The following is a 27,505-nucleotide window of genomic DNA, read 5'->3' as shown; positions in this document are numbered from 1 at the left end:
AGAAATCAGGAAAACCATCTCTTTAACAATAATCTAAAAAAAAACCCTGAGAATCTAATCAAGGAAGTGAAAGAACTCTACAATGAAAACTATAGAACACTGAAGAAAGGTATGACAAAGACCTCAAGATGAAAAGACCTCCCATGTTCTTAGATAGGCAGAATTAGTATTGTCAAAATGGCCGTTCTACCAAAAGCAGTAGACACATTCAATGTAATCCCCATCAGATTACCAATGACATCCTACCACAGAACTAGAAAAATCAGTCCTTGAATTCTTTTGGAAGAATAAGAGTCCTAGAATAGCCAAAGCAGTTCTGAATAAGAAAAGTGATACAAGAGGCATCACAATACTCTATCTCAAATTACACTACAGGGCTACAGTAACAAAAACAGCATTGTATTGACATCAAAGTAGACATGAAGACCTACAGAATGGGAAACACTGAGACAAACCCAAATACAGCCATCCGATATTTGATAAAGGTGCCACAAATGTTTGTTGGAGAAAAGATAGCCTTTTTAACAAGTGGTGCTTGGAAAACTGGATATCCGTATGCAAAAGAATGAAATTAGATCCCTGTCTTTCACCCTGCACAAAAGTCGAATCAAAATGGACCAAAGACTTAGGAATTAGACCAGGAATCATGCAATTGTTACAAGAAAGCATAGGGTCAACATTCCATCATATAGGTGCAGGAACTGACTTCCTAAATAAGAGCCCAAGAAATAATGCCAACAAATTAAAAAATGTCTACACATCAAAGGAAATGATTAAGAGTGTGAGGAGAGAGCCTACAGAATGGGAAAAAAATCCTTGCCAGCCACTCCTGACAGGGGATTAGTAACCAGATTATATAAAGAACTCAAAAACAACACCAAAAGAAAACCCACCTAATCAATAATTGGGCCAAAGAATTAAACAGATATTTCTTAAAAGAAGAAACACAAGTGGCCAACAAATATATGAAAAAACATTCAGCATCCCTGTCAATCAGGAAAATGCAAATTGAAACTACACTAAGGGCTGGGACTGTAACTCAGTGGCAGAGTGCTTCCCTAGCATGTGTGAGACACGGGGTTCGATCCTTAGCATCATATCAAAATAAAATAAAGACTTTCTGTCCATCTACAAATGCAAAAAAGAAAAAAAATTACTACGCCAAGATTTCATCTCACTCTAGTCAGAATGACAACTCTCAAGAACCCAGACTACATGCTGGTGAGGATGTGGGGGAAAAAGTACACTTGTGCATTGCTGGTGGGACTGCAAATTGTTGCAACCACTATAGGAAGCAGTGTGGATACTCCTCAAAAAACTAGAAATGGAACCACCACCATGACCCAGCTATCGTGCACCTTGATATTTATGCAAAAGAACTAAAATAATCATACTATAGTGATACAGCCACTTCAGTGTTTATAGTAGCACAATTCACAATAGCCAGATTATGGAATCAACACAGATGCTGATCAGCAGATGAATAGATCAAGAAAATGTGGTATATACACAATGGAGTTTTACTCAGCCATAAGAAAGAATGAAATAATGGCATTTGCTGGTAAATGAATGGAAATGGAGAAAATCATGCTAAGTGAAATAAGTCAGACTTAGAAAACCAAGGGTCAAATGCTTTCTCTCATAATGTGGAAACTAGAACAAAATAAGGAAAAGAAGGTGGTAGAGGAGGGGATAGAATATCATAAACATACAGGGTAGATCAGTGGAGTAGAAGGAGAACAAGAGGGAGGGAGGAAAAAAGGGAAAGGGGTAGAAATATGGAATGAATTTAACAATATCATGTTATACACATATATAAATGTATCAAAGGAAGTTTCACCTATATATATATATAGAAAATACTAATAAAAAACAAAGAAGTAAGGAAGATCAATAGAGGAAAGGAGGTGGAATAAGGGGAGGGAATGGGGGTTGAAATCAAATTCTCCCCATATATTATTTTGCCAGAATGAACCAAAATACTATTGTGTAATTATAATGGTGTAAGAAAGATAATTTTAATGCAAAGATTTCTATAGTACTTTTTGGTTGGTGTTCCTTATAGGGTTCTTGCCATCAGCAGTCAGTTTTTAGCTGAAGCTAATAGACCCTTACATTTTATCAAATCAAATAGTGTCTGATATTTAGCATTTGTTTTTTCAGAGATGAAAATGAGCATCTGTGAGATGGTCATCTCTGCATTTTATTTAGATATGATATTTGTCCTTTTGTTTTAGGGTATTGGGAAAGAGCCTAAACCCTAAAGAATGGTATCAAAGTTTGCAAAGAATCCTCCAAAGTTGTTATGGAGGCACATGTGATTGGTAGATCTTTGAATCTAGATGTCTGGAATGTTTTCAGCATATGTTTACTGTTAAAAAATTTCCTGAGCTTGTCTTTCTTTGGAAGGATATGTGTAAATATTGGTTGTATAGGGCTTTTCTTTTTCTATTTTCATTTTTTTATGGTACCATACTGTACAATAGCTTTATTGTATAGTTTTTCTACAACCTATATTCCTATGCCACATATTAGATTACAGGACTCAATCTTGCAATTTAAGACATTGATAGAGTTTTAAGAGGCTTAATGATTAATGGATATGTATTGGGGGGTTCTGATTCAGAAGCCTATGCATTTTAGTTGTATAGAAACCTTAATGTGTTGTCCTTCTGTTGTGCTAATGGAAATGTGTCTCTGATTATTTTAAAACTGCGTGGCTTCAACATTGAAAGTTTCAGCATTATCATCTGGTGAGAAATATTACTGATTTTAAATATTGCACAATTTATCACTTGTATGTATATACATATATACATGTGGAATCATGGATTAAAGTTTGATAATGATGTAAAAATGGGGAGTTTATTTCACAGGTAATAGGCTTATTTTTGGATGATTGAAGTATATTAAATTCAGTTAATAGTGTGTGTACTAAATGCTTTTGATGGTATGAAACTGTGTTTGATGCTGGATAGAATTTATAGCCAGGCATAAGTTCTTATTTCTTATCCATAAAGACCCTATAACCTGTATAAGTATTGTAATATTTCAGATGAGAGAGATATTATCACAGGACAAAAATTTAGAGAAAACTTTATAACATATTGACCGGGGCTGGATAGGGTTTGAAGAGACACAGAGGTATAGAGGAAGGTATAACCAGTAGGAGAACCTGAGACTTCTCTCAAAATTACACAATGTGTTTGAGGGACTGGTTTGGTTGCAGTATATGAGATTCTTGTTAGAAAGTGGGGGAAGACAAGATTGGGGCTGAGGAAACTATAAATTGATCATTCATTCATTTGATAACTAATTCTCAATTGTGTGCCAGGTATCACATAGACTGAATAGTATAGCACATAAGAGCAATATTTAAGTCCTGGTTTACTTCTTGATGGCTAAAGGACCTTGTATAAGTCTCTTAATAATCTGATAGCTCTAGGTCTGTACATATTGATAAATTTTTCAAATCACCCATTGATTTTTATTAAACTTTCTAATGTTTAAGGTTTAAGAAGCTTTTATAAGAACTTTGAATTTTGGTCATTGATCATAAGATACTTAGAAAAGTATTTTATCATCACTAACAACAATTTTAGTGTTTTACATAGAAGTTTTTCAGCTGGGAGACTATCCTTGTACTTTAGTGGTAGGGCAATGTGCTAGCACACGTGAGGCCCTGGGTTTGTTTAATCACCAGCACCAACCCCCCCAAAAAAAAAAAAAAAACAAAAAAACAAACCAAAACAAACCAAAACAAAAACCAGTATTTAGCCAATTTTAATTTTTTAGGATACTATTGAATTAATTTTAAGTTAAATTTGAAATTAAAATTTAAATAAAAGTAAGTTAAATAAGATTAAACATTTTCAGTTTAAATTTGAATGAGTTAGCATACATTGAAACTGTGGCATATATACATACAATGGAATATTACTCCACCATAAAGAATGATAAAATTATGGCATTTGCAGGCAAATGGATGAAATTGGAGAATATCATGCTAAGTGAGATAAGCCAATCTCAGAAAACCAAAGGATGAATGATCTCGCTGATAAGCGGATGATGACATATAATGGGGGGTGGGAGAGGTTATCGTTAGGGTTAGGGTTAGGTTTAGGGTTAGGGTTAAGGAGGGTGGCAAGAATGGAGGAAGGAAGGACTGTATAGAGGGAAAAGAGGGGTGGGGGGAAGGAAAGAAATAACAGAATGAATCAAACAACATTACTCTATGTAAATTTATGATTACACAAATGGTATGCCTTTACTCCATGTACAAATAGAGAAACAACATGTATCCCATTTGTTTACAATAAAAAAAATTTGAATGAGTTAAAATTAAAATCTGAAAGTACCCCAAAGAAATGACAGTTAATTCAGACAACGTTGTACCCATCTCTCTGGCTAGAGGGTAGAATGGAGGCCTTGGGATTTCTGTGTTCAACAACTGTTCACAAGCAACATGAACTAAGGGATGATTTCTACCAAGATAAGGGGAATGTTTATTTGTGGATGCTGTTAATTTCTTAATCAGAAAAGAGGGTTAGGAATATCTGATGGATAGGCAGGATTATACCTTTTACATATTATTATAGAGTGAGGGTGGGATAGATCACTGATATTCTGAGAATAGACATTTAATGCAGAGTTAAGTCACAAGTACAACCTCACAGTGTTTCATATTCGTGTGGTAAAAGTAAAGGTGTAAATAGTACTTGTGAATAGTGTACTTTTTTGTTCAGGGACACTTCTGTGGGTTCTGGTCTTGGGTTGATGTTATTTAATATTCAGAATACCCTATAACTACCCTCTAGGACCTTACTTAGTTACCATAAACTATCTTTTGATCTCTGATAGTGTTGAACAGTTTAGTTATATAGTCAAACTCTCTTACAATACTTGGAGTGTGGGAAGTAGGTCTGGGTCTGGTGACAAGGAAGTAAGAAAGGCTAGGGCCTAATACTTCAGAATTGATGTCCCTTTATTTGCTGATCACTTTCCTCATGTGATTATTAATTTGCCATGATTTTGTGAAACTATGATATGATATATGGGTTATGAGATGTTCATTTCACATGTTTAAATGCCTTTGACAGAAACCAGACTTATTTTTCCTCAAGAGAGTTTTGGTGTACTAGATGAGGAGCTAGAAAACCTACATTTGAATTTTGACTCTTTGTCCTATTATTTGTATAATTTGGAGTAAGAAACATAGTTTTTCTTAATTTGTTTTCTCAGTAGTAAAAGGAGAATAGTTGTTCTTATTGCAGGTTATCACAGAGAGGCTTAAGTAAGATGCTAGGAAAACATCTTACAGTGTTTCAAAGAGCTATTTAAATTGCAAGTGTCATTGGAGCATTAAGATTGGAAATAGGCACAGTGTTGTAATTATTTGAAGTTCAGGTTGAGTATTTATCTGAAATGCTTGGGATAGTAGTGTTTCAGATCTCAAAATTTTTTCTGATTTTGGAATATTTGCAGTTGATCATCTCTAATCCAAAAACCCAAAACCTGAAATCCAAAACTTTTTGAGCACTCAGTCTGTACCTATAGTGCTAAAGCACAGATCTTGAAGTTGTAATCTCTATGAGGGCAGGACCTTCTGTTTTGTACCACTGTATCTACAGCATTTTTGTAGTATTGCGCTTATTTCATTTTCTTTATTTCTAAGTTGAAAGACTTTAATAACATTTCTTCTACTCACATGTTTTTCTTAGAAGCTTAATTATTTCTTCTCCATCTTAGGAAAACTGATATCAACAGAGTATCCCTATCCTGTAGGTGGATAGATAAGTTCTTTGTGGACTTGACCCTGAAAGAAAAGAAAGAAGAGGTTAGCAATGAGATTCTTTTAGTTCTGTTGGCCAAAAAAGGAACAAGGTAATAGCTAGAAATCTGCAGGACACAAATACTGAGAAGAAAAACGTTTGGGTAAAAGTGAGACATAGCTAGGAATTCAGGCATAGTTGTTGAATGGAGAAACCCAGAGAAGGAGTTTGACTGCTTCAGGGAAAGATGATACAGACTGCATGGAGCAATGCAGTCTTACTGTTGAGATATTCTGTTGCAACCAGGTAGTGCACACAAACATACACATGGAACATGCCATCCAGAATGTGTATGCTTTCAAAATATAAAAATATTTATTTTTTATGTTTTTATGTCAGTATTCCTATGGTGACAGGTAATAGCTAGTACTTCACATTTTTTGATAGTATCCCTTTAAGTATTTTCAGTAGGTTAAATATATTCTTCAAATTAGTTTTCCTGAGAGAACTATTTTGACCCTTCCTGACTTTTTATTTGATATTGAGCAAGGTATCCAACTTCTTTATTTGTTATATGGGCAAGGCATCCAACTTTTTTTGAAAAAATTTTTTTGGATCAGCTGGAAACTGGAAAGTAGAAATAATACCCTGCAGAGTGCAGAGTTGTTGTTGAAATGGAAAATAATACACATGAAGTACCTAGTACAGTGCTGGGTGCACAACTTGGGTTCATTTAATGTTGGGTATTAGTTTTTGATCTAGACTTAATATGTAACTATTTGTATGTTACTTGACAATAAGTTCCATTGGTATAATATGAACATTCCAGATTTCAGTCTTGTTGGTTTCAGTATTTGTTTTTAAACTAAATACATGTTATATTTTCCTTTCAGAGATCTCTGAGAGAGCAGATCCATCTTGATTGTTGAATTATTTGTTATCACTTATATATCAGCTGTTAGAAGCAGCTTCATTGAAAAAAGGTAATTTTAAATTTTGCCAGGCCACTTATTTTTTAATTTTACTTGGGTCATGCTTGTATCCTTGACATAGATAATTGTTAGTTGTCTGGAATCAAATTGGAGTCATCCACATTGAACAACATACAAATTATATTCACTCTAAGTTTTTCATCTTTTGTGAAAAATAGTTTCTAATATAGTTGATATTTTAACCCCCAAACCACGACTATACTATGTGAAATTTGCATAGGGAATAAAGACTGTTATCTAATAATTATGTTATATGATTTGGACAAAATGAATAAGTTATTGACTTACAAACATGTAAACATTTTTCCCAAATGATTTTAAATATATAGTTGTGCATTGCTTAGGGCTAGGGGTACATTCTGAGAAGTGCATCATTTGGCTATTTTTTTTTTTTTGTTAAGCAAACATCATAGAGTGTACTTATACAACCTAAATGGTATAGCCCACTCCAAAGCTACACTATATGGTATGTAATATGGTTACAGATATGTAGGTATATATGGTGTAGCCTATTGCTCCTAGGGCAGTGAGGAACAAAACAATGTGAGATCAAATCAAGCATAAGAGAAAATGATGTAATGAAGAGATGTGATATACACAAGATGTGTGAGGCTGCTGCAAGTGTAGCATGGCATCCTGTTTTACAGTAAACTTTATAAGTAGAAGAAGTACACTATAAAATAATAAAGTGATAGTATGATAAATATATAAAGTAGTAACATAGTCCTTTATTATCATTATCAAGTATTATATATCATACAAAATCATGTTATAACTTTATACAACTGTCAATGCAGGTTTGTTTATACCAGCATCACCACAAACATGTAAATTATTCATTGTACTACTGCTTTGACTTATGATGTCACTGGGCAATAGGAATTTTTCAGCTCCATTATAATATTATGGGACCACTGTAATATATGTGGGTCGTTTACCAAAATGTCACTGTGTGGCACATGAGTGTTTTCTGTTTAGTAACAGAATACCGGGTACATTTGGAGTAATCTTCTCATGGAGTTAGGTACTGGCGTGTGAGAAGATAAGCTAGAAAGAAGTTGTGTGCAACGGTAAATTTTATATTTCATTTAAGCAACTTTATCACCCGTGTGAAAATTTAGCTTAATTTAGTAGGTTTCTTAGGTCTCTTTTTGTATTTGGTATAGTAGTAGCAGATGGAACTTGAATAAACTGTGAATGCTTTGACTCTGCGTATTGAAGAAATAAGGTGTTTTGTTTCCTGAGTGCAAACTTGGTACTTGGACATTTTAGTGATTCTGAAGGTAAAATAGTGAGGAAAAAAGGTCTTAAACTCTTCTATTTTTGTGGTGTTTGTAAATGAGCATGCTAGATTTTAGGAATGTTCATATGAAGAAAATATTAAGACTGTAAAGGTTTCTTCTTTTACCATTACATTGGTCCAAAGATAACATTACTTGATGAATTTGCAGTTAAAATACAGTGGTGTTAATTTATGACCAAACTTTAGGGTCTACTTGGGACTAGTGCTTTATTATCATTTAGAAGAAAAAAATACTATTTTAAACCACTTAACATGTGGGAATGACTCTTGTTATGGCAGGATAAACTTTACTTTCACTGGGAGATATACTAGGATAATGAAAAGAACACTTGAATGAAAATCAGGAACTTAGAATGACTACTTGCCTTTTTTTTTTTTTTTACTAATTGACTATAGGGCCCTAAGCAATTAACTCATCTAATATCTGAGTTGTAGTTATTTTTTCTGTAAAATAAGAGAGTTAAAATTAAATATCAAGGATTCTGTCTATCTGTGGAAGGAAGTGTTGTGATAAAACAAAAAGTGTTAAGAAAGACACCTAGGCTGGGATTGTGGCTCAGTGCTAGAGTGCTTGCCTAACACATGAGAGGCACTGGGTTCAATTCTCAGCACCACATAAAAAATAAATAAATAAAATAAAGATATTATGTTCATCTACAACTAAAAATATTAAAAAAAAAGAAAGACATCTAGGACTGTTTGGTTAGAACCAGTCCAGTTGTGCCACATTTAGCAATAAATTACAGCATATATACACATACTTTCCTGTTGTCATTTAGTGTGATTTAGTAGAGTTAGTGTGAGAGTCAGAGACAGAAGGTGAACTTGAATCCTGGCTTAATCAATATTGACTATGTGATCTTAGGCAAATGTTATGGCTTGGATCTAGATTGTCCCTGAAAAGCTCATGTATTGAAGGCTTGGTCCCAAAAGCAGCAATGCTCAGAGGTGGGGCTTTTGAAAAGTGCTTGGATCATGAAGGCTCTGACTTCATCAGTGCATTAATCTGTCAATAGCTGAATGGTTTACTGGTGATGGTGAAAACTGTAGGCCTGTGGGACATGTTTGGAGAAAGTAGGCCACTGGGGGTATGACCTTGGGAGTTACCTCTTGTCCCTGACTCCCTTTCTCTTTCTCCTTCCTGGTTGCCATAAGCTGGGCAGCTTTCCTTCCCCATGCCCTTCCTCCATGATGTTCTCTCTAGCTTCAGGCTCAGAGCAGTGGAGCTAGCTGATCATGAACTGAAACTATGAGCCAAAATAAACTTTTCTTTTTTAAGTTGTTTACATCAGATATTTTGGTCACAGCAGTGAAAAGCTGATAAACATAATCGATCTGACAATTAATGTCTTCCCTCATTTTTTTGGAAAATTCTCAGCTATTAGCTCTTCAAACATTGCTTCTCTTTCTTGGTATTCTCTTCTTGATATTTGATATAAGATGTGGTTGAACCTGTTCATCCTATCCTCTATATTTCTTTTTTTTTTCTTTTTTTTATTGTAAACAAATGGGATACATGTTGTTTCTCTGTTTGTACATAGAGTAAAGGCATACCATTTGTGTAATCATAAATTTACATAGGGTGATGTTGGTTGATTCATTTTTCCCCTTCCCCCCACCCCTCCCATCCCTCTTTTCCCTCTATACAGTTCTTCCTTCCCCCATTCTTGCCCCCCTCCCTAACCCTCACTCTAACCCTAAAACTAACCCCTCCCACGCCCCATTATGTATCATCGTCCACTTATCAGCGAGATCATTCTTCCTTTGTTTTTTTGAGATTGGCTTATCTCACTTAGCATGATATTCTCCAATTTCGTCCATTTGCCTGCAAATGCCATAATTTTATCATTCTTTATGGCTGAGTAATATTCCATTGTATATATATGCCACAGTTTCTTTATCTGTTCATCAACTGAAGGGCATCTAGGTTGGTTCCACAATCTGGCTATGGTGAATTGAGCAGCAATGAACATTGATGTGGCTCTATCTCTGTAGTATGCTGATTTTAAGTCCTTTGGGTATAGGCCAAGGAGTGGGATAGCTGGGTCAAATGGTAGTTCCATTCCAAGTTTTCTAAGGAATCTCCATACTGCCTTCCAGAGTGGCTGCACTAATTTGCAACCCCACCAGCAATGTATGAGTGTACCTTTTTCCCCACATCCTTGCCAACACCTGTTGTTGCTTGTATTCTTAATAATCGCCATTCTGATTGGGGTGAGATGGAATCCTCTATATTTCTTAATCCCATTTTCAATTTTCTATCTCCTTATTTCTGTTCTGCATCGTAGGTCACTTCCCAAACTTGTCTTCCTTTTTTAAAAAAACAAAAACTAGTTGTTAACTGGGCATGGTGGCGTGTGCCTGTCATCCCAGTGTACTGGAAGGTTGAGGCTGAAGGATAACAAGTTTAAGACTAACCTGGACAACTTAGCAAGACCCTGTATCAAAATTAAAAATGACTGGCAATATAGCTCAGTGGTTAAGTGCCCCTGGATTAAATCCCCAGTACCTCCCTCCCCCAAATAAACATATATAATTTTAAAATTTTGTAGTTTTTTGATGTGTAATTTTACTGACTTCTGTGTCAATTCTTCCTCTCTTGGTGGGTTATTTCTCTTTGTGCTTTATAACCTTGGATTGTGAACTCTTCCTTAGGGCAGAATTCTTTTTTGGTAGAATTCTGTATATTCAAAGTAGTTTTACATTTATTTTTGCTAGCTATCTCAGGAATTTTATTTGAGATCTCTTTGAAAATAAATTTCTGAGCCTCAGATTTATGGGATCATGCAGTAGTATAAATTTGAACTTTAAACCTTTGTGAAGGTTGACCCACAATTTAAGTTCTAGGTGTAGATTTTTTTTCCCCTCACCTAAAGCCTAGGATAACTTCTTTGATGGGGAACTTGGTAGTAGTTCTGACTTCCTTTATCTCAGGGCTGACGCTTCATTTCCAGCTACAATTCAGAAGTTTTGATTATGGAGACTGGCACATCTCGGCAGGATAGGCACAGTTAGTTCATGCTTACTGTTCTGGTTTTCAGTTCCTGTCTTGTTTGGGCCTTGGCGTAATTTACTGTGCATTTAAGGGAATATTTATTTTATTTCATCCAGCATTTGGAGATTTTTGAGGATGTCTGAGGTCTGGTTGCCCAGGGAATAGACAGAGAAGTATTTGAAGTGGAGATTTGCATACAGGCAGTTCTTAGGCAATCATTTTGGCAGTAGCCTGTGAGAGAAGTGAAGGATTGAGGGCAGAGACTTTAGCTGATCTCATGAAGAAACCTGGACCTATCGTAAACCTTCAGAGATGTCCAAAATTCAGGCATGGGGGTCTGGTCTTTGTACTTCAGGGAGCTTAGCTTCTAACAGTATCTCCTGATGGCCATTCTGGTTTATAAGGACAGCCACACTAAGCTTCTCAGCAATGTGTATATTCCTTATTGCTTTGGGAAATTTATTGTACTCTGGACCCTCTCATACAGCATAGTGTGCAGGCAGTTTTTCCAGCTTTTACCTTTTACTTACTCTCTGGCATGCCCAAATCTCTGAACCCTTTATTCCTTTACCATATTGTCTGCTACAGAAGTTCTGACATTTCTTCCTTACTTAATGTGGGCCTTCACTTTTTTCAGACTTTCAGGAGTCTGACTCCTGCTGGTACATATTGATTAAGCTCTACAACTCTTTCAGCATATATAGTCTCTTTCTTTCTTCACAGATTCAGCATGTTCCAAACATGGTTATTGTGATTTGGGATGGAGGTGGAGATAGATCCTGGAGGACACAGGTTGTATTTTGAGGTATTAGCCTCTGCATTAACTTCAGGAAAGGGAAAAGACTAATTTGTACAGAATCAGATAGCTCCCGAACTGGGGAGATTGAAATCATGTAAATATCTTCATCCCCAGTCTCAGGGTTCCATGTTTCCCAACCAGAACTTTGCTTCTGCTTCACCTTATGTTGGTGATTATCAGCCTTAACCTTTTACTGGCTTTGGCCCTTGCTTCAATAGTACCCAGCAAAGCATCAGTTCCATAGTCCTTTTAATTACTGCTTTGCCCTGAGATGCATTACCTTTTTACCAGTATTTAATTCCAGGTCATTACTGGTAAAGGTTTTAACAGTTGTACTACAGCATGCCAGGGGCCTTTAGTACTTCATTTCCTACATGATAGAGTGCTTCTTTAGAGAGCAGTTGTGGCATGAGTCTCAGTTGTGAGCCAACAGTAGCTGATACTTCCAGCGGCTGGGGAATTGGATCCTTAGGGGCCACATCTGACCAGTGCACCATAGTGAAAAGTGCAGGGGATTTTCAGGTATTCTAGTGTGCTCTATTGTGAGAAATAAAAACTAGCCCAAGCATGTAGAACATGAATTCTTACATAAACTCTTTCCTAATAGGCTACAAGTTTGGACATGTTACTTTGAGTCATTCAAGTCCTCATCTTAGCCAGAAATTTCATATTCAAAGAACTACATAAATTATTATGCATGACATGGTGAAATAATGATTTTGAGATAAATCTAGGGTTTACTTATTTATTACTTTAAGGGAAAGATATTACTTTTTCATAATAGTAATAAAATTCGTTTTTATTGTTAGGTTATTAATTTTCTTTTTGGACTGGGGTTTGAACCCAGGGCCAATCTACTACTGAGCTACATCTCTAGCCCTTTTCATTTTTAAATTTTGAGACAGAATCTCACTATGTTGCCCAGGCTGGCCTCAAACTTGTGATCCTCCTGCTTCAGTCTCCCAAGTAGCTGGGATTCCAGGCATGTGCCACTGTTCCTGGCTTATATCTTATTTTTTAAATTAATTTTTGTGATCTGCAAGTGGAACTCAGGCCTCACAAATACAGAGCAAGTGCTGTATCAATGTGTTAAATGAAAGAAACACTTTGAGAACCAAGTCCGATGATTTTACTGTCATTTATGAAAAAGAGATGCCAAAATTGGTTGATCAATCTGTTTATCTATTGCTCTTTTGAGATATATTTCACATACCATAAAAAATTTATTGTAAGCATATAGTTTAGTGGATTTTAGTATATTCACATAGTTGTGCAACCATCACCACATTTGATTCTAGAACGTTTTTATACTCCTAAAGGAAATTCTTTTTTGGCGGGGGTAGGGGAGCAGGTACCAGGGATTGAACTCAGTGGCACTTAGCCACATTCTCAGCCCTATTTTGTGTTTTATTTAGATACAGGGTCTCACTGAGTTGCTTAGTGGCTTGCTTTTGCTGAGGCTGGCTTTGAACTCACCATCCTCCTGCCTCAGCCTCCTGAGCCACTGTGCTAAAAGAAATTCTTATCCATTAGTAGGTACTTCTTCCCACTCATAGGTCCTCTCATCTCCTCCCCACCCCTTCTGCCCCCAATAACCACTAATCTATTTTTATATCTCATAGATTTTCCTTTTCTGGACATTTCACATACATCATATAATATATGACCTTTTATGACTTATTTCTTTCACTTAAAACTAATATATTTTTATTATACTTCATATTAATCCTAGAAATAATTTTCTCACCTATAATAAAGAGTGTTAGAACATTGCAGAGAACAAAGATGAAATGCTTCCAGTAGCATCTCTGCTTCCTGCCCTATCAGTTCTGGCTTTTGAGAATTTTCTAGTTATAGGTAGAAACCACATTATATTGGGGATATGGCTATATTTCAGTAGTTGGTGAATTAATCAGTAATAGATGAAGTGATTTTTGTGTTTTATGTATTCATTCATTCACTCATTTTTTCAAATTGACTTTGTGGTAGGATAGGTATGGTATATTATATATATATTTCAACCTGTTCTCAGGAAGAACTCCATTCCAAGTTATAATAATAGGAGGTGATTTTGACTTTTTTTGGGTAAGAAATAGGAAATAGAGTAGTCTGAGCCCATTTCTTTTGTCATTCGATTGTAAAGCAGGAGCTGTGCCTATTATCACCACAGTTGTTATCTTAGTACCATTTACTGGCTGCTTAAAATGTATCAAACATGATTCTAAGCATGTCACATGAATTATTCCTTATTATTCTAACAGGCTTATTGGGCAAATGGTATTACCCCCATTTTAGAGATTAGGAAAATAAACCATAGAGGGAGGTTGCAACATGTCCATATCTTCTACTAATTGACGTTTGTTTTAGTTGGCTTTTTCGCTGCTGGGACTAAAAGACCCAACTAGAACAATTTTAAAGGAGGAAAAGTTTATTGAAGGGCTCACGGTTTTAGATGTCTTAGCCCACAGAAGGCCAGCTCCATTTCTTGGGGCTCAAAGTGAGGCTGAACATCATGATGGAAGAGTATGGCAGAGGGAAGCAGCTCACCTGGTGATCAGGAAGCAGAGAGACTCCATTCTCCACATATAAAAAATATATACCCCAAAGTCATTCCCCCAATGAACCACTTCCTCCAGCCACATCCTACATGCCTTCAGTCACCACTCAGTTAATCCCATCAGGAATTAATTTACTGTTTAGGTTAAGGCTATAACACAATCGTTTCACCTCCAAACCTTCTTACATTGTCTCACACATGAACTTTTGGGGGGACACCTCACATCCAAACCATAAGATTCCGCCACTGGCCTCCAAAAGCTCACACTTATCTGACAATGCAAAATACCTTTAGTTCATTCCCAAGAATCCCTGTAGTCTTAACAGTTCCAAGAATGCTCAGAATTTATGTTCAAAGTCTTCTCTGAGGCTCAAGGCAATCTCACATTGTGAGCTCCTGTAAAATTAAAAGCAATTTACAAGTATCCAATATATAAAGGTACAGAGTAAACATTTCCATTTACAAAATCAAGGACTAGAAACAAGGGATAGGACCAAAGCAAGACCGAAATCCAGTGGGGCAAGGAAGTCCAGTAGCTCCATGTCCAGCATCTGGGGCGCACGGCATCATGATGTTCTCTCTAATGGGCTTGTATAGCTCCAACCCTGTGGCCATGTTGGTTACAGCCCAAGTGGCCTTTCTGTTGGCTTGTCTTTGCCCAATTCCTGAAGCTTTCCTAGAACGATGTCCCACATTACTGGCATTTCTTAATCTTGGGGGTCTCCACTGCATCTTTGACTTCCTCCTCAAATCTCCATCCTTTGCCCTCTTAGGGGCTGTCCATAGGGACTCTGACCCTGCTTCAATTTTCCTGACCTCCTAGACCTTCCTTTGAAATGTTGGCGGAAGCTTCTATGACCCCCTAACTCCAGCATTCTGCATTTCTGCAGAACCAGCACTACATGGTTGATGCCAAGGTCTGCCACCATCTTGAGCAGTAGCCAAGCCTTCAGGGACTCTTGCTGCAGCATCTTCTGAGTGTCTGGGTGACTGAGCACATTGAAAAAAACTTCCTAGGCCCCTTGTGCAAGAAGGGTGCCCCACTGATCTCTTCTCAAGAGAAATTTCGCTTTATTCCCTTGAACCTGAGATGAGTGGGGTCTTGCCAGCTCCTGAAATGCCCTCAAGCCATCTTCTTTTTATTGTCTTAAGACAGAATCTTTAGGATTTCTTTAGTGGCAGTAATATCTTTAAGAACTGCAACTTCTTTAGGCCCGTTTTACTCCTGTCTTTCAAATCCAAGTTTTTCAAATCTTTCTGTTCTGCTTTCTGCTTCTGAATATCACAATAAAATTGGCTAAAAGCCACCAGCAATACCCGTGCCACTTCCTGAATGTTATGCTTTCTAGACATTTCTTCCGCCAGATTAAGAAATCCTTCCCTTTTAAAATTAGCCTCACAGAAAGTCTCAGGACACGGGCAAATGCAGACAACTTCTTAGCCAGAACATAACAGGAATGGCCCCTAATCCAGTTACCAATAGTGTCCTCTTTTTCCTCTAAACTCTCTTTAGCCCTTTCTTCTCTGTCCACAGTCCTCTTGGCATTCTGGTCTTCTGAGCTCCCACTGGAATTGCCTGTTAAGCTCTATGTACAACAACCTAAAGCATATCCAGCTTGCACTGCTAAACATCTCAAAATTCCTCCCATGAATTCCAAAAAGCTCAAAAAGATGAACCACTCGGTCAGGTTAGTCATAGCAATGACTTTACTTCTCAGGACCAATTTCTGTTTTAGTCAGCTTTTTTGCTGCTGTGACTAAAAGGATCCAACCAGAATGATTGTAAAGGAGGAAGAGTTTATTTGGGGGCTCAAGGTTTCAGAGGTCTCAGTCCATGGACAGCAGTCTCCATTACTCGGGGCTTGAATTGAGACTGAACATCATGGTGGAGTGTGTGGCAGAGGGAAACGGAGAAAGAGGGACTCTAACTTGCCAGATACAAATATATACCCCATAGCCACTCTTCAATTCCCACCTCCTCCAGCCACATGCTGCTACTTCAATTACCACTCAGTTAATCCCTATCAGGGGCTTAATTCAATCATTAGATTAAGACTCTTATAACACAATCATTTCCTCTGAACCTTCTTGCATCATCTCACATGTGAACTTTTGGGGGACCCCTCACATCCAAACCATAACAACGTTCAAATTCAGATCTAGAGAAAAATCTAAAAAATAAGAAAATTAAAGAAATCAGATCTGGGGCTGGGTTGTGGCTCAGTGGTAAAGTGCTTGCTTCATGTGTATGACGCACTGGAGTTGATCCTTAGCACCACATAAAAATAAATAAATAAGGTATATGTCCATCTACAGCTAAAAATATTTAAAAAGAAAATCAGATGTGTTCATACAGTTCAGCATTCATGTTATGGCTGTCTGCTTCTTGATTATTTTTTTATATTCCATAATATTAGTGTTAGTCATTACATTATGAACAAAGCTTTTCTGTGAAACATTGGTCATGGTTCAAATAGTATCTTTATGAAAACCAATAAAGCTTTGTATCTTCATGCCCTAAAGCTCTGCAGCAGTGTTCCTACCTTGGAGTGTGAATGAAGAGCTATGTGGGCTTAATTTATTTCCACATATTAATAGCATCTCTTTGTTTTAAGCTAACATTTATTGGATGTGTATGATGTGCCCACTTCTTGACTAAAGGCATTGTCTCATTTGATCACTTGAACCTTAAATCTTGTGATGGTGACTTTCATTATTCCCTTTTTCCTAGTCAAGGGACTGAGTTGAAGATTAAGATATTTGCCTAAATTATATAACTAAGAAAAAATAGAGGTGAGATTTGAACCCATGAATTCTAGTTTTCCACTCCACATGTTTGAACCACAGTTGTATTGACTTTCTGTCCTTGAACATTGATTTTTTTGTGTGTGAACATGGTGGTTATTTTTTTATTTGTACTAGTTAGTTATACATGCTAATAAAATGCATTTTGATACATCATACATAAATGGAGTGTAACTTCTCATTCTTCTGGTTGTATATGATGTAGAATCACATTGGTTGTGTAATCATATATGGGTAGTAATGTCTTGATTCATTCTACTGTCCTTCATACCCCCGTACCCTCTCCCTTCCTTTCTCTTCCTTCTACCTAATCCAAAATTCCTCTATTTTTCCTTGTCCCCTTCCCCGACATTGTGAATTAGCATCTGGATATCAGAGAAAACATTTGGCATTTTTTTGGGGGGGGATTGGCTTATTTCACTTAGTTTGATATTCTCTAGCTCCATCAATTTACCAGCAAATGCCAAAATTTCATTCTTCTTTAAAACTGAGTAATATTCCATTATGTGTATATATCACATTTTCTTTATCCATTCATCTGTTGACGGGCATACAGGTTGGTTCCATAGTTTGGCTGTGAATTCAGCTGCTATAAATATGGACATGACTGCATCATGTAGTATGCTGATTTTAAGTCCTTTGGGTATAAACTGAGGAGTGGGATAGCTAGGTCAAATGGTGGTTCCATTCCAAGTTTTCTGAGGAATATCCATACTGCTTTCCATAGTAGTTATACCTATTTGTAGTCCTACCAGTAACGTATGAGTGTACCTTTTCCCCCACATCCTTGCCAACATTTATTGTTACTTATATTTATAATTAATAATTGATAATTGCCATTCTGACTGGAGTGAGATGAAATCTTTCTGTGCTGTTTCCATTTAATAATGGTTTTTTATCTTGCCATTAGTCTTATCTTTTCAGTTTTGATGGAATGATGAATTGATTAATTGTACTTTATTAAGAAAATTAGAAAGATTTCAAATGCTTAATTAAGCCAATTTGAAAAAAGTATTTATTATAAATATTTTCCGTTACAGAAGTAATATTTGGTAAAAATAAAGGGGAAAGCTAAGCTGTTAAACCTACTGATGTACCAAAAAATTGTTTGACATCTTTTCCATTTTTTTTTTTTTTCTAAAATAGCTATTGCATGTTTTAGATAGGTTGGGCTTGAGAACAGAATCACTAATGAATGGTTTGGGAGTATTTATCCAAACCTATTTTTTCTTTTTGCTGTTCTCTGGACTCATTAGTATAATTTAGAGTATCCTCTACCGAACTTTAGATGGACTGATTAAAGTTGACCACATCTTTTTGCTTCTTAAGATTTAGGAGAAATAAAAGTATGTTATTTACATTTATGAATACACTACAATGAAATCCATTGTTCTGAATAATTAAAAAGCACTAATAAGAAAGATTTAGGAAAAAGAAATTGCAATTTAGTCTATGCTTGGAGGAGAGTGACTTCATAATAATATAAAAGAATAATGAGTATATTGTGGTATTAAAATTACATGGACCCAGTTATCCCATTCCTAGGCATATACCCAAAAGACTCAAAATAAGCATACTATAGAGACGCAGCCACATCAATGTACACAGCAGTTCAATTCACAATGGGTAAGCTGTGGAACCAACCTAGGTGCTCTTCAACAGATGAATGGATAAAGAAAATGTGGTAAATATACATAATGGAATATTACTCAGTTATAAGGAAGAATGAAATTATGGCATTTGCTGGTAAATGGTTGGAACTGGAGACTATCATGCTAAGTGAAATAAGCCAATCCCTCTAAACCAAAGTCTGAATGTTCTCTCTGGTATGTGGATGCTGACTCATAATAGGCGGAGGTTGAGGGGAGAGTGGAGGTTCACCAGATTGGATGGGGGGAAATTGGGGAATGGGAGGGGAGGTCGGAATGGGAAGGACAGTAAAATGAATTGGATGTAATTTTCCTTTGTTCATATATGAATACATGATCAGTGTAACTACACATCATAAACAACCATAACAATTGGAAGTTATACTCCATGTACGTATGATATATCAAAATACATTCTACTCTCATGTATAACTAAAAAGAACAATAAAAAAATTCATGGGTGAGTATAATTAGGGGAAAATATACAGAAAGGTACCTTAGGAGGTTATGGTGAAAAGTTGTATATAAATATCTAGATATAGATACTTCTAGTATGGTATCTAGGTACTGAAAAGCAGGAGCACCTGTATACGATATCTCTTGGTTTCTATATACTGTGCACTTTAATATTCTGGATGTTAGCTGTTGGCAGTGCTAGCAGTACTGCCACTGCCCTCCCCTCTCCCTCCCCCTCCCCTTTCTTTCTTTTTCTTTTTGTTTTGAGACAAGGTCTCACTAAGTTGCTGAGGCTGACCTGGCACTTGGAATCCTCCTGCCTCAGTCTCCCAAGTTACTGGGATACAGACAAGCACCACTGTGTCCAGCTGGATACTAGCCTTCTATAAATGGCAAAATAGCTTATTGAATGAAAGCTCTACAGTTTCATAGTCTACCTTGATTTTATCTCCCAAATTTATATTAGTTGTGATTATTTAAAAATTTGTTTTGCATAAAAGCAATAACTATTATACTTGTTTTTTAAAAAAATCAATAATTTTCATCTTATATTAATTAATGGACTTTAGTTTTAGAACAGTTTTAGGTTTCCAGGAGAACTGAGTGGAAAGTACAATTTGTGGTACCTTTGTTACAATTGATGAAGCAATATTAATATATTGTTATTAACTAAAATTCATGGTTGACTTTAGATTTCACATTAAGATTTGTGTTGAGCAATTGTTTGGATTTTGACAAATGTGTAATGTCATGTATCCACTGTTAGAGCTCATACAGAATAGTTTTACTACCTTAAAAATAAAGTCTTTTGTCACTGGCTCTTTGCGGTGCCAAATCCACGGGTATTTGTCACCGCCTGCAGCAACAATTTGCGCGGGTCTTTATGGGTGGTGGACTGGAAACTGAGCTACCTCTATTTCTGAGCTGCTTCCTTCCTTGCTTGCTTGTTTATAGAGGATAGAGGAAATGAGGTTTACTTGCTTTGAGAGGAGAGAGAGAGAGAGGCTTTGTTTATCGGAGAGAAAGACTTTGCTTAAGAGAGAGAGACTACACTTTCAGAAATCTTATCTTCTTAGTTCTGCTGCTTCTTCTTAAAGTGCGTCCTGCATCCTGTGAACTAAGGGTGCATCTATCTGAGGTGCTTCCTAATGATGCGTCCCACGTACTGCGATCTGTGATCAGCAACCTAAAGATGTGTTCTCAGTTCTCCGCTCTGCGATGGATCTTCCGCCGCTGCCCCTACTCGCTGTTTCTATCTGCTTGCCGCTTCTTCTTCTTCCTTTCTGCTAATGGCTTCCTCTGCTTCTTTCTGCTAGCTGCTGCTCTTACTGTTGCATCTTACTTACTGCTGCTCCTTACTGTCGTGCCTTACTGCCTGCTTAATATTCCCTCCAGGAGGCGGAGGGTGGGGCCACGCCAGTTGCGATCAGGCGAGGAGCCAGCTGCCCCATCATGGCAAGGGTCAAAAGGAGCAGGCCCAAGCAGGCTCTCTGGGGAACACCTGTGCACGTGTTGTGCGAGTGGACTTAACTCAATAAGGCCAGTGATAAATCACCTGAGTGCGCTTATGTCAATTAACCTCCTCACTGCCGATGTGATCAGGCGCCATTCTGGCTGGCACAGCCCCCAACAGTCTTTCTCTACCAGCTTTTCAGTCTTACCCCTTTGAGAAACTACCATTAATATTTTCTCATCTTTTCAGAATTGTCTTATATTTCTCACAAAACAATGACTTTTAAATCCCTGTCTATGTAAGTACATGGAGTTAATTTTATATTTATCATTTTTCCACATATCAGACATCAAATTTTTTTGTGACAGCATGGTAAATAATCTCAAAACTTCTTATAGGAAGAACTTTCATCCTTATATAAATGTAAGGACTAAGCCCACAGGGCATTGTTGAGCAGTGCTCTGAGAAAAGGAATACTAGAAGGTAGCATAGCTAATGCTATACAATAGCAACACTTTGGTATGGAAATTGAATGTTATAACATATAATTTAAACTTTTAGGATTATTGAACACATAATAACATATTATTAACTAGAAGTTGAAGCAAATGCTCTGACATGGGTATATGTATATATTATGTTCATTTTATAAGTACTTTTGTCTAGATAGAAAAGCTTTTATTGAGTATTATGTAAGACTTAATAATAATTCCTCATCCTTGATATTTTAAGCGGCTTTTATTGATTTTGTGATTAGATACTCTCAAAAACAGGTATATTATGTTTTCTCTTTGAAAAATCAAGTTTGAAAAAAATGTGAATTAGTGAAGTTGTATGGAGGTTTTGTGAAAAAAACCAGGCATTGTTTAAAGCTTTTCTATAAAATTGTACAGTTATTTGCCATTGAAAAATATTTCTGGAAACTCCTATAATTCTTTATATGTATTCATTTTAGAAATAAAAAGTAATTTTCACTTAATTGGTGTGATAGAGTTTTAAACCTTTTGTGAAAGAAATAGAGCTTAGTGACAATTCAAATAAATAAATGACTATTTTTTGCTATTTTTCTGTCTATTTCATTGCATGGAAAATAGCATACTTTATTAGAAAACCATGTGATAAATCTGTTTTCCTTATCTTTTCATATTGTATCCATTATCAGATAATTCTGATGTTTTTAACTTCTGATGAGTCCTTTATAAAAATCAGTTTATACCCATGTTCGTAGCCAGATTACTCATAATAGCAAAGTGTAGAAGCAACCTAAGTGTCCATCAGTGGTTGACTAGATAACAAAATGTGATACAGTGGAACATGATTAACTTTGAAAAGGAAGGATATGTGACACATGCTATAACATGAATGAACCTTGAGAACATCATATGAAATGAAAGACCAGTCACAAAAAGACAAATACTGTGATTACACTTATTTGAGGTGGATTAGTCAAAACTGTAGAAACAGAAAGGAGAATGGTGGTTGCCTGGGACAGGTGGAAGGAGGAAATGGAAAGTTGTTTAGCGGGTATAGAATTTCAGTTTTGCACTATGAAAAAGTACTAGAAATTGTACATCAGTGTGAATACACTTAAAAAACTGAACTGTACACTTAAAATGGTTAAGATGCTAAATTTTATGTATGTGCATTATAAATTATTACAAATAAAAATTACAAATAAAAATTAAGAAAAAACAACTTAAAGATTAATAGATGGAACTAATTTTGTCCACTGAGTAGCTAGCAAGGAATGGAGAAGTCTGGAAGTTTGAGAGTCTTTTCCTAAGAATGTATTATCTTATTTCCAAAATATTTAAATGTAGGAAAATCCTGCTGATTGCAACTGCCAAGAGCTTGAAGAGGAAGACAGTCACTTTGGTAATTATTTTCTGCTCTTAGAAGGATTATAGATTTAAAAATTTTGGTTTCTAGATAGAAGTTTTTCTTTTAAATGCCATTTGATCATTCATTTATGTTGATTGAAGTTTTGTGTGTATGATTCCTACTTCAATAATCCAAGTGAGAGTCTCTGAGCCTAGGCAGATTAACTGGCTAAGATGCAGGTTGGAAAGTATCAGTCTACCTGCAACAGAAGTTCGAGGATGTGAGAGCCATCATGGATATGCCTTAAAGTCAAGAGGCAACCACATGCTTAAAATTACTTGTTTATTTTTCTCAGAATGATGGAATTATTTGATATCAGAGGAGAGCATTCGTTTGTTTTTAACTTTAGCCACCAAACCTAAGCTATAGTTTCCAACATTCTTTAGTTAATAACTGAGTTCTAAGACAACAGTGAAAAGAAAATATTATTACCTATGCTTGTACCTCCCTGTCACCAGCCATCAGTTTTGTTTGCAATATGTTTTGGAAGGTTCTTAAAAAAACAAAATCAAAAGTTATTACAAAAGCAAGCTCTTGGCATTTCTGTACATAGTTTTACCATTTACTTAAATAGTATATATACACAATGTGTTTTCATTAAATTATTAATAGAGGTAAAGGTAAGCAAGGTTCTTGACTCATTTGGGGCAATGATTTTATCTTATTTATCATTGTGACATTACATAGCACAGTGTCAGGCACATAAAATGCTTTAATAATTAAATGAATATGTTGCAGTTGATGAAGTGAGATAAATAGCATTTTCATCTATAAATCTTTCTTATATGAATGTGTTTTTTTTGTTTTCTCTGTATATTTGACATTTAGAACTTGCTAAGCATTATTTTAAGAAGGTTTCTTTATAAATAGCATCTCATAACAAATAAAGTGTATTTAATTAACATTAGTATATTGTTTCCTATATGCTCGATGCTGTTCTCAAATCATTTAATCCTCACAAAATCCCTATGAGGTGGTTACTGTTATTTTTCCATTTATATAAGGAAGCAGGCACAGAGAAGTTAGGTAACTTGCTAAGGGTTATCCAGCTAGTTAAGACTCACAGCTGGGATTTGAACCCCTGTCTGGGTTTCAGAGTTAATGTACTTAACCACTATTTAGACTCCTAATTTAAACAGTTACCAGCTCTAGAAATAATTTCCATCTCTAGAAGACTGTCTTAGTAAAGTGGGGCTTTCTTTTTCTTTTTTTCTTTTTTCTTTTTTCTTTTTTTTTTTTTTTTGTGGTGCTGGGAATTGAACCCAGGGCCTTGTGCCTGCAAGGCAAGCCCTCTACCATCTGAGCTGTATCCCCAGCCCCAGTGGGGCTTACTTTATTACTTAAAGTAAATTTTGTTAAAACAGAATTTTTCTAACAGTAATATTCACTGTTAGTGTTTTATTACCAAGCTGTTTAATGATTATACTGTTTTATTTTAAAGTGATATTTATTATAAGCATCTTTGACATTTATATGCTAATAATTATATTAATGAAGTATTGAAATTGGTAAAGTTTGCTATTATTTCAAAATATAATGGTATAGTATGTGCAGCTTTAGGGTCTTTTACTTTTTGTTGGTATTGATACAATGTTTGTAGTGTCTGCAACATCTTAATAACTAGAGAAAAATGGCAGGTGAGATACAGAAGGATTGGATTTTTAGACATTTCACTATTCATTTTTGTGTTTGCACTAGTACCTAAATGAGTTTTGAGTCTAGTAATGCCTTTGTTCTAATTATTTTGGTACCTGAGGAATTGAGTGTTTTTGCTCCTTGTCTAATTCCATGGTCCAGGAAAGAAGTCTAAAGATTCTATTTGAATTTGATACTTCAAAACATTAAGACACTAAGATTGACATTTATTTACTTTTATAGGCAACTCTTCTTTAGAAGTCTTAAAGAATTTTTCTTGATTGTATTATTTAAAGTCCCTAGATAACCTATATAAAAAAACGACATGTCTAAAACCACTGAGGTATTTATTAAACAAAATATGTCATATAAAAAAAAAGAAGACTTGTTATATTCTATAGCTTCAGCAGAAGAGTTTAATATGGGCAAAGCACTGTTTGTCCTTTCAGGTGTTACTGATTTAGAGAGAGATTATAACTACACTTTCTTTATATGCCTTAGTCCCTTTCCACAAATAACTAGTTCTTTTCCAAATGCAGTTTTAGGTGGAAGTTGCTTTATTTTAAAGATTAAAAACAGTAACCAGGGGCTGGGGTTGTGACCTAGTGGCAGCGCTTGCCTAGCATATATGAAGCACTGGGTTCAATTCTCAGCACCACATATAAATAAATAAAATAAAAGTCCATTGACAACTAAAAAAATATTCAAAAAAAAGCCAGTAACCAATAGCGGCAGTGTTTTCGTTGTATATCAGTATTTTACAAAGTATATTCCATGGAACTCTAGTCTTGGGAGATACCTTGCTGGAATATGGTTTGTAATCATAAACTGAGAAAAATTAGGTAAATGTTTCCCAACATATATACACATACATGTGTACACTCATGTTTTGGAGAGTTATAGTATATGCCATGGTACTAAGAAGTCCTACAGTTAAAAAAAATGGTTCATTTTTGTTTCCCATATTTATTTGACCTCAGAACCTCTTTTCCCTGTGTAATCCCTCAGTTTTCTGAGGCACTTTGAGTACACAGAATACTCTTTGGAAAATAAAGCTATATACTATAACAGTGTTGCAGTATATCAGTTAGTCTGATGACATTTCAGAATAATGTACCATTATTAGCTTACACATAGTTTATGGATTTTAGGGAGTGCCATTTAGAAATGGTTAGAAATTTAAAATGCAATGAATTTGCCTTGATTTTATATAACATAGAACCTTGCATTTACAGACATATTACTACAAAGGAGTTTGGTCTCTACTTGATATATACTGGTAGAATGATAAACCTCATCAGTTCTAACTGATTGGGAAGCCATCAAAATCCAAGATAGTGAAAAAAAAAAAAAAAAGGCAGAATTTTTTTTAAAGAAATGCAGTTTTATTATTATTAAATAATGCATCTAAAATTATACTAAACAAAATAGTTCCAAGAATTAGGTGGAGATTCTTTGAAGAATAAATAGCAGTGACTAGTAATTTTTTTCAGTTGCAAAGATAAAGATACTTCTGAAATAATTGAGATATTTAAAAGCATTTCTTTCAAAAATTTTAACTTTCATTATAAGAATCTTATTTACACTATTCACTTGTTAAACCATTTCTTAATGGATTAGTATCTTGTAAATTTGTAATATGATATGCTTGTAAAACCTTAGTTATTTAGTGATCTGTATTCTGAGAATAGAATGAAACTTGAAAATAAAGCACTAAGTGGAAGGGGGAAAATTTCCTTTTGAGCAGTTTTCTTCAATTTAAAAATAGAAAATAAGAATCAAAGATTTGACTATGATAGCTAAAAGGAGGGATTAGAAATTGATAAACCAAAAGGAAAGCCATCTGAATGTTGAATTCTGTAAAAGGCCAGATTTAAGGCCAAGAAGTGTGAAATCACAGTGGTTATCCAAAGACAAGAGGAGGAAAATGAAAAGAAGCTGGAAAAGAAAGATGAGATTGACAGTGATGGTTGTAGCAACCAAGATTATCCGATGTGAGGACAGCCAGAAACCAATGCCATTGCACAGAAGAATCAACATTAGAAGCAAAAATAGCAGCAAAAGAAGATAAATGATGTTATCATTGTTGTTACTGCTGAACATAATTGATATACCTTGTTGAGGTATGTTGCTGGGGCTAGGACAGGCACCCATGGACTTGAAATATCCCTTAAAGTGCCACCTTTTCTTACATGCTTAGTGTTCATCTGTAGAATATGTTCAGAAGAGCTCATTTTGCAGTCTTTGCTTTTGTATTTTTAAAAATAGCGTTTTTTTCCCCCTACCTTCTTTTCTTCCTTTCTTTCTAATGCAGTGCTGGAGATCTAACCGGGCCTCATGCATGCTAAGCAAGCACTCTACCACTGAGCCATGTTCCCAGTCCTTAAAATATCATTTACTTTGTTTCTTAAAATGATACCTAATCAGTAGTTCTTAGTAGCTTTAACAGACCTGATGAGTTGAATTTCCTCTCACCCGCTTTTTGCTTCCAAAGTGTTTGGTACTCCTTTGTGGGATAAGAAAGTATAGTAGTACTACCTTATTTTATAGGAATAGAGAAATCAAGATGAAGGTTAAGTGGCTTGTGCAAGGGATGAAAGGAAGAACTTTCAGGTGTGGCTTAGAAACTAGGAGTTTGGTGTTTTTATAGGAAAAAGATGATGGCTGATTAATCAGGCTTTCTGAATTAAACATTTTTATGCTTGATTGTACACGTAAGTATTATATCTTTCAAGTATATTTATATCTGTGCTGACTAATCGGCCTTTAGTTGTATAATGGATAGTTGATCTAGCCTTTCCTTTTAAGAAAATCCTTGATGTACTAGACCTCTAAAACAAATTCCAGCATTTGGTGTTCATTAGTGTCGTAACCGAAACAAAAACATTTTGATGGTTGATCCCAGAGTATTTTGAAGTTAGTGTAACTTTGCTGGGAAGGTATTTAAGCTTTAGTATCAATTGCAAATAGGCCTTGAGCCAATTTTCAAAGCTGTTTTTAAGTAAGACATTGAGTTTTTCTGAATGCAAAAAATATATTAGTGGCATGGGGCCATGTGGCAAGGAAACAATGAAACAATTGGGATTTGTATTGATAATTATATTTCTAAGTGAATAGTTTAAGATATTGTGAAGTGGGATTTAGAATCCCTCTCCAGTTGTTAAAAATTGCTTAAATTTAGTTGCAGATCATGAAGGAGGTATTTCAAG

General features: G+C 35.6%; 1 protein-coding gene across 3 annotated transcripts in view; it reads left to right on the top strand.

Annotated features, from left to right (window-relative positions):
- Positions 1-27,505, top strand: part of Disp1 (dispatched RND transporter family member 1) — a 196,107-nt gene that overhangs the window by 18,959 nt on the left and 149,643 nt on the right. The window contains exon 1 of one of the 3 annotated variants that reach the window (XM_047521421.1): positions 22,640-22,655. The exons of the other annotated variants lie outside the window; for them this stretch is intronic. The gene's annotated coding sequence lies outside the window, so the exon portion shown is untranslated. Of the gene's footprint in view, positions 1-22,639; positions 22,656-27,505 lie in introns of those variants that run through there. 3 annotated transcript variants of the gene reach the window in all.

The sequence above is a fragment of the Sciurus carolinensis genome, chromosome 12 (genome assembly GCF_902686445.1).
Source record: "Sciurus carolinensis chromosome 12, mSciCar1.2, whole genome shotgun sequence".
In the NCBI taxonomy this organism is placed as follows: Eukaryota; Metazoa; Chordata; class Mammalia; order Rodentia; family Sciuridae; genus Sciurus; species Sciurus carolinensis.
This window is presented reverse-complemented; position numbering and strand designations above follow the sequence as displayed.